The sequence below is a fragment of the Sander vitreus genome, chromosome 6 (assembly GCF_031162955.1).
Source record: "Sander vitreus isolate 19-12246 chromosome 6, sanVit1, whole genome shotgun sequence".
Classification (NCBI taxonomy): Eukaryota; Metazoa; Chordata; class Actinopteri; order Perciformes; family Percidae; genus Sander; species Sander vitreus.
The window spans coordinates 21,920,823-21,928,873 of record NC_135860.1 but is presented as its reverse complement, the minus strand read 5'-3'; positions in this window follow the sequence as shown (position 1 = coordinate 21,928,873).

The window sequence follows — 8,051 nt, the reverse complement described above, 5'->3', positions numbered from 1 at the left end:
AAATTCTGATTTAGTCTTAGTCTTTTCAATAACACACCATTTGGTTTTAGTCTTATTTTAGTCATCTGAAATCTTTTACTCTTAGTCTAGTTTTAGTCGACTAAATATCATAAGAGCATGCATTTGCCGTGGCTTTTTAAAATGGCTCTGCTGCTTCCGCATAAATCAACCTACCCTCAAAGATTCGCTCTGATTGGATTTCTTCCCAACTCGTCCCACAAAAAAGAGTGGTTCTGATTGGATCTCTTCTCCATTCGTCCCTCCCTAACATTTTCGTCTCATTTTTTTTTGTTGACTAAAGTGTCTGTTATATTTCGTCACAGTCTTCGTCATCATATCTGACTTTTTATTTAGTTTTTATTTAGTTTTCGTCCGTGAAAAAGGTTCGTCATATTTTTCGTCATAGTCTTTGTCAACGAAATTAACACTGGTGTGTGTACTGAAATGCACTGAAGGCTCTGTTATCTAAAGTACGGTAACAATCGTATGAATAATAGAAATTATGTTGGTGCAGTTGACACTGAATATTTTTAGAATGTGTCTGCATTTGTAAAATAAGTTAACATGGTTATAACATGGTTTAAATTGTTCTTTATTATTAAATATTTAATCATTATATTCCACATCTTTCAAACATTCTGGGTGTTATTCAACTTTTCAAAAGACATTCAGCATTTTTCAAAAACAAGATATTCCACATATTAAAGACATTATTCATATTATACTTTTCAATGATATTTATACTTAATAAACCCATTCCCACTTTTTCAACTAAAAACAATTAAAACATGCCACACCTTTCAAACAATCTAGGTATTATTCAACTTTTCTAAGACATTCATACTATTAACTGCCTCTCTGAGACAGGAGTCGTCATGGCATCCTTTAACTGCAGTTGGTCATGTGATCTGATCCCTGTGTTGAGCTGTTGCTGTGAAGTGACTGTGCCAAGTCTCTGTGAGAACAGCTGCTAGTGTTGAGGCCTGAGGTCAGAGTTAGTCCATCATCACATCATGTTCGCTTACAAATAACACCTCTTCTCCTTTTACCTCCCCTCTTCCTCTCTTCTTTCTCTACTCCTCTCCTCCTCATCTCTTCTCCTCCTCTCCTTATCTTCTCCTCTTCCTATCTTCCTAATATCGACAACTTCTCAGTCCCTCCCCCCTTTCTGCTAGAGCCAAAACTGTCTCCTAAGCCCCTCCCCCCACAAGGGAGAATGAATGCGTGTGCATGAGCAGTGATTGACACACAGATGCAAATTGCTCTCTCCCCTACAGTTTTCACTCTTCATACATCATGGTTAGTCAAAATGTGGGAAATCTTGTGCCGGTCGCAGAGATGTAACTATGGAATCCACCGGACCTAAACTTTTGGCTCTGTTCATACCAACTGCCGATAGAAACAATGAAATTAAATATCTGGAAGTAAGCAGACGGTTCCCTGTTTATTACCTGCTCTGTGTCGCATATATTTGAAACCATAAACATAAAAAACACATCAATGCGTTCACCAGACCTTTATCTTTCTTGTGATGATAATATTTTTGCCGTTTGCACCCACCGTTTTGATTTACAGAACAAACTTAAGAGGTGTAATTACCATTAAATGGACATGTTTGACCCATGTAAGATACTGTCTCCCCCTCCCTCACTGTGGAAATCACCATAGCAACAACTTCTTACACACACACCTCCTAGGCTCCTATCATAAAGACTCTTTACTGTAGGCCGTGTTGACCTCTCTTTACAGGACATGTAAAACAGCAGTGTAAAGGTAACTCAGATCAGCTGTTACTAATGGGGTCGGGGGGGCATCTAGCGGCATCTAGCTCAGCCAGTGAGAGCGTTCGCCCCATGTTGGCTGAGTCCTTTGCAGTGGCGTGGGTTCGAATCTGACCTGCTACTCTTCGCTACGTGTCATTCCCCATCTCTCTCCCCCCTTTTCATGTCTATCCACTGTCACTTCATAATAAAAGGGAAAAGCCCCAATAAATAGTCTCTAAATTTTTTTTATTTTTAGCATCGTAAAACACACACCATTCAAAGTTGACAGAAACCGAACAAAACTATAAAAAGCCGTTTTTCATCTTCTCTACACTTTTTCCAACCATCACAACTCTAGTGTTGGTTGAAATAAACACACCTTTACTGATTTACATGTGAAAATATGTCGGCTCTATACATGCTAAAACTATTGTTTTTTTTAAAGGGAGTCTAGTGGGTTTAGCACCAGCTACTTCATAGCGGTTTCTGGTAAACAGAAAGGTCTTACATTTTTAAAAAGGTATATCTCTGAAGGGTTAAGACACTTAACACTTCACCATTAAAACAACACTGTATGTATTTAAAATGTAAGCAAAACTTGGGTATTATATATATATATATATATATATATATATATATATATATATATATATATATATATTGTATTGCTAAGGCTTGCGTAACTAAACCTACCAGACTCCATGTAAATAATCAGTACTTTAAGCATCCTAAACCCACCAGACTCCATGTAAATAATCAGTACTTTAAGCATCCTAAACCCACCAGACTCCATCTAAATAATCAGTACTTTAAGCATCCTAAATCCACCAGACTCCATGTAAATAATCAGTACTTTAACCTTTCTATAAGTGGTACTACGCTGTACTGTGGTCTTGACCTGTATGCATTTGTGGTGTCTTGTAAGCCCATCCATACATTCCCTGTGTGTGTGACCTATGTACGTCAATACAGCTACTGCTATTAACCCTTAGCTAGTGTTATTCGGATGTACACCAAGTAGTAGGCACACTGTCAAAATTTCTTCCGGAATTTTCTAGGTATTAGTAACAATTCCCTATGATGTTATCCACCAAGCATTAGCTAGCATTAATGTTAGGTACTTGTCAACCAGCACATACATTGTAGTAACATTAAGCTGGATTAATATTGATATGTATCAATAAATAAGGTTTCTGCTGATTACTGTGTTGCAAAGTGGAATGTAACTAATCACAGAATGATGCATTTTGGCAGAAAAAGCAGTGTTACCAGTATTTTTTTCTGTGACATTGTATGATTTACAATGACTCTCGAACGTAGAATCTGGGTGCCCGTGTTTTGACGGAAGAAAAGAGTAACTAGATGGTGAAAGGTTATATGACGCCACCTCACTGTCTAAATGAAACGTGACGTGTCTGAAAATAAAATAACAGATTTCTCTGGGTTTGCCATTTTATGGAAACATTTGGGATAGTGTAACTACACAACTCAAAAAAATATATAATATAGGTATGGTCGTTTTTAGACAGTTTAATGCAGAAAAGTTACATATTGTACCTTTAACACAAACTGCATTTTGTCATATTTTCTGTTGCAGTTATTGAGTTGGGGAGCATTTAGCTAGGTAGCTAACTAACTGCTAACTAGCTAACGTTAGCTAGCTAGCTAAATCACCAAAACAAAAAGCTAATGTTAGCTGGATTAAATGGCATCTTTGTTTTTGGTTATATATTAACGTCAATTACTTTGCCTTGCTTGTGGAATTTTTGTCCAAATGGCTTTCACACTGGATTAAAGTAAAGTGATGCAATGACGTTATGCTGAACCCAGACAAATGTAAGCATTATTAGTTAATGTTAGTCACATATTATTTATTAACTACATATAATAATTAACGTTAATTATTTATCACTTATGTATTTATTTATTTATTTTTGTTAGTTGATACAAAATATAACCAGCTCTTCATGTTATGTCCTCTTTTGCCAACACAGTTGAAGATAAGCAAGTTGTCCAGCCCTTCTGTACTGCTAACGTTACGGCTGCTGGACTTAAAGTGTGAGACCATTATCAGGCGATGAATGAGTTTGGAAATTGTAAAACTACAACCCTGTGACTTGTTTTTTGTTTTTTTAATCATGAATTCATAATGACTAGAGCCCGTTGAAAATGTGCCTGTTTGGAACGGGCGATTGCTTGTAGAATTCTTCAAAACCAAATTGTACCCCAAAATTACTTACAGAAGGACCCCAAACCACTTACTCCACTGTAAAGCCTACTACTGACTTACAGTGTAGGCTACGTCTACATCAGAGGAAGACATTGTAGGCCAACCTACTTCTGTATTTACCTGACAGAGACAGACAAAATAATCAGAGTAATCAGACATTAGCGACCTGGCGACGGACTCATGGCAATGCGCTACCCACCCGGCCTGTTATGAGAGCTAATTAGCACATATCTGCATTCATCGACCACCAGAACCGGGCCGTTTGTACGTGTGTGCGGGGAGAGAGAGAGAGAGAGAGAGAGAGAGAGAGAGAGAGAGAGAGAGAGAGAGAGAGGTTTAGTGGCTTGACGGTTAATGGTGAAGTAGGGGATTTGATTCACGGGGGTATTTTGGCGAAGGTAATGTTATTAGTGTTGTAAGTTAACAGTAGACTTAATTAACCCAACCCAGGGTGAGTCTCAAAACTGCTGTGTCTGCCCGGTTCAACTCTGAGATTTTCTCGCATTGCACAGCGCTGTGAAGGAATAATCTCCAAGATTACGTTATGTTCTGCCAGCTCACAACAATTTAAAAGAGTCAAAGGCTGTAGCCCCCACCCTCCCCTGTTGTAAAGCGTTCTGCATGTGGCGTCTGCGTGTGATGTGCAGGTTACCTTCCCCCCAAACACGGACACACAACAGATATGTCTCGCTTTATTAGATAGATAGCCTGCCTATAAGTGGCATCAATTTAGTTTGGTCAGTTTGGTCATATTCTACAGTAATTGTAGGCCTACATGTTTAATGAACAAAAAAAAACAAACACATCTCTCAGTAACGTAGCATCAAACAGTCCCTCCAGGATTTTGCGGCCTTTTTTTGAGATTGTTGCGGCCCAAAATGCCTGATTTTGCGGGAGCTTTTGTAAAAAATTTCGATAAAAGTTGCAATGTCTTTTGTATTTTTGTTGCAATGAAGTTGCAAGAGACAGTGAGTTACTTTTTTGTATAGTTCTTTAAAAATAAAAAGGAAACTTATTTTGGGGAGAATAAAACTACTCTGGGCTGAGTTTTCCTAGTAACCTTTCCAAAAAGGCTCAGGATGCTGCAAATGTTGGTATAATATGAAAATTGGCTGGTGGATTTAAGACAAAAAATAATAATTTATTGAATGAATCAAATTTGAACATTTCTGTCAGTGGCTTGTTGATTTTTACATTGTTAATTTCCTAACCTGGCCTGGGACACACATTCATACGGTTTGATAAAGTACTTATTGGACTTTAACTTATCATTGCACTTACAATAACTCTATTTCTAATCTCAATTTAGGTCATTGTGTACGTCTCATCCTCGGTTTTTCCTGCATCCACTGTGTGTGTGTGTGTGTGTGTGTGTGTGTGTGTGTGTGTGTGTGTGTGTGTGTGTGTGTGTGTGTGTGTGTGTGTGTGTGTGTGTGTGTGTGTGGGTGGGGTTTTGTGTGGGTGTGTGTGTGGGTGGGTGTGTGGAACTGAGCAGCAGAGAGCCGACAGGATTAAAACAGCAGCAGCTTTCAGCGACTGAAAAATCGTTCGAGCATACATTGATGTTTAATACAGATTGACAGGACAGTCTGAAATGTTTTGCATGGTCTTTCGCTGTACGTTTTGTCAATGTGCCACTTGTTCGAAAAGTAGGCTACCTTCTCTTTTTCTTTACTTTGCCCTCAACAGTTACATTCATAGCTAATGCTGACTCCGCGGCAGGCCTCTTAACACCAGGGATATGTCGCCACATGTTTTTAACCGATAATTTTCGTTTCGTCTGTACCTCAGCGCAGCTACATGGTGTCACGGACTAGCCTGAAAACTACTTGACAAAAAGTCTGGAGTTGACGGAAATATGCACGGTCAAAGCCCCGGCTGTGAACGGTTTCGTTTCCTATCACTTCTTCACAATAAAAGTCCTCCGTTATTTTGGTATTTTAATGTTTTTATTATGAAGCAGCAAAATCCAGAAATGTTGGGCATTCATTAGCAGTAACGTAACGCGACTCCTATAAGCATTGTGCATTGTGTCTTAGCAATAGCGTTCTTTGACAAAAGCTATCCAATCCGTTAAAAGGAATGTTTTACAATCCACCCGCCACTGTGGCTGGTATACAAGGCAAAATCATCCGCCACTTTAAAAAAGTACCCGCCATTGGCTGGTGGTGGGTGCTAATTTCCCACCCTGATCTCAACAGTCCCGCCCCTCTTCCGAGAGACCTTAGGTTACTATGGTAAATTTCCCATTCATTTCTCCCATTGACATCTGGAAAAATCCGTATATAAAGAGTTTTAGACCATGCCTTAGGCTAACCAGCTACGACGTGAGTCATAAGCATACAACATATCATTTCGAGTGAAAAAATTAACAGAAAATCCAAAAAAAGTCAAAGGTACAAGACTGTGTACATATTTTCATTTCAGAGTGAAGGAACAACTCATCCCATAAATCACCGCGCACCACTGAATAATATAGTCGAAGACTGCGAAAGAACCTCTTGAACAACTTCCAGTCCAACGACCGCCTTGCGCACTTTTTCCTCCAAAACATAGTGATTTTTATATAGTGCATGTACAGTTAATAGCAGTTCTTTCAGTAGTAATCATGCAAATAATAAAATGATTGATATGACTCATACAGTATGAAGGCTACAGTAGCCTAGCTAAAGTGAACGGATAATGTTAACAAACGTTACCAACCTCCCTGCAAAACTCACCACAACTTTGTATGTCTTGTCCCTCATGCTGGCCCTTACAAAACCCACAAGCTGAACCTCGGATACACTACATTCAATAACGTGACCCCATTTAAAGTGTTTTTCACACTTTGTTTTGGACACTTGTTCTCGTCCTTGAAAAAAGCCATCATGGCAGCCAAGGAGATCATGATTGTACTGATAAGTCTACTGTGCAGAAACGCAACACAGGTTTTTTTTCTTCTTCTTTTTATTAAAGATTGTACAGTAGACAGTAATGTTACAGTAGCCTACACAAGGTCGACTCAAGATGGCGGCATGAGTAGTCGTACTTTGAGACGTTAGCAAAAAAGTGGGGGAATTACTGCACAAACTACTGGGTGAAAGACGAATAAGAATTTAAAATTTGAAAATAAATAAAAGCACTTTCTATTTTTATTAGAGTGTTATATATACATCTGAACAACAGGAATTTAATTTAGAAATGCAATTAAAATTTTTTTGATGAATCATATGATTTATTCCATGAAAAATTTCCTTCCTGGGTAACAGGAATGGATTTAAAAATTATTTCAATGTCTACATTTTTAGCATATAAATGTTTAGGCATATCTATAGTTACAGCTAACCAAACAAAAAAAAACCTACATTTTTAACACAATTAATATGATATATTTGGGTATTTATAATTAAATGGGCTCATCGTTTGATTTTGGTCATGTAATATTCCATGCCAAAAACTGAAAAATTATTAAAGATGTCTTAAAATGCTTTACAGTAAAGGTAATCAGGTTTGTGTTGTATACTCAACTCAGGAAGCCATGATTGTTTAATATACCATGAAAATCTGAGTTAAATTACTTGACTGTCATTGTTGAAGGAATGACTTGGGGATATCCAAAAGTTTGGACAAAAGTATTTCTTGTGTAAAATAGTAAATAAGCTCAGTATTGGTATTATATTTGTAGGAATAATTGCAAACATCCACACAATTATGCCCAAGTACAATTATTATTATTTATTTTTTTTATGAATTCTTTTGACATTTTTGTCATATTTCTATACTTAGATTTTAAGTCGGGACGTTACCCAGAATGGACAGTTTGGTACTTTCTCTTAAAATTTTCATTTCATGCAATAAATACTCATACAAGTGAGTAAAGAGGGGAGAGTAAAGCAATATAAGTTTTAAAATGTATATTTATTTTTAACATTATGACTATGCTTTGGACAGCAGAATTGACATGCCATGTCTTTGACCCAACTACATTTTGTTGCCAAAAGAAGTTAATAAATTTTTTTGGAGAAGCAAATGGACATTTCCCATTAATATATACTGTATATTTTTACGCCTGCATC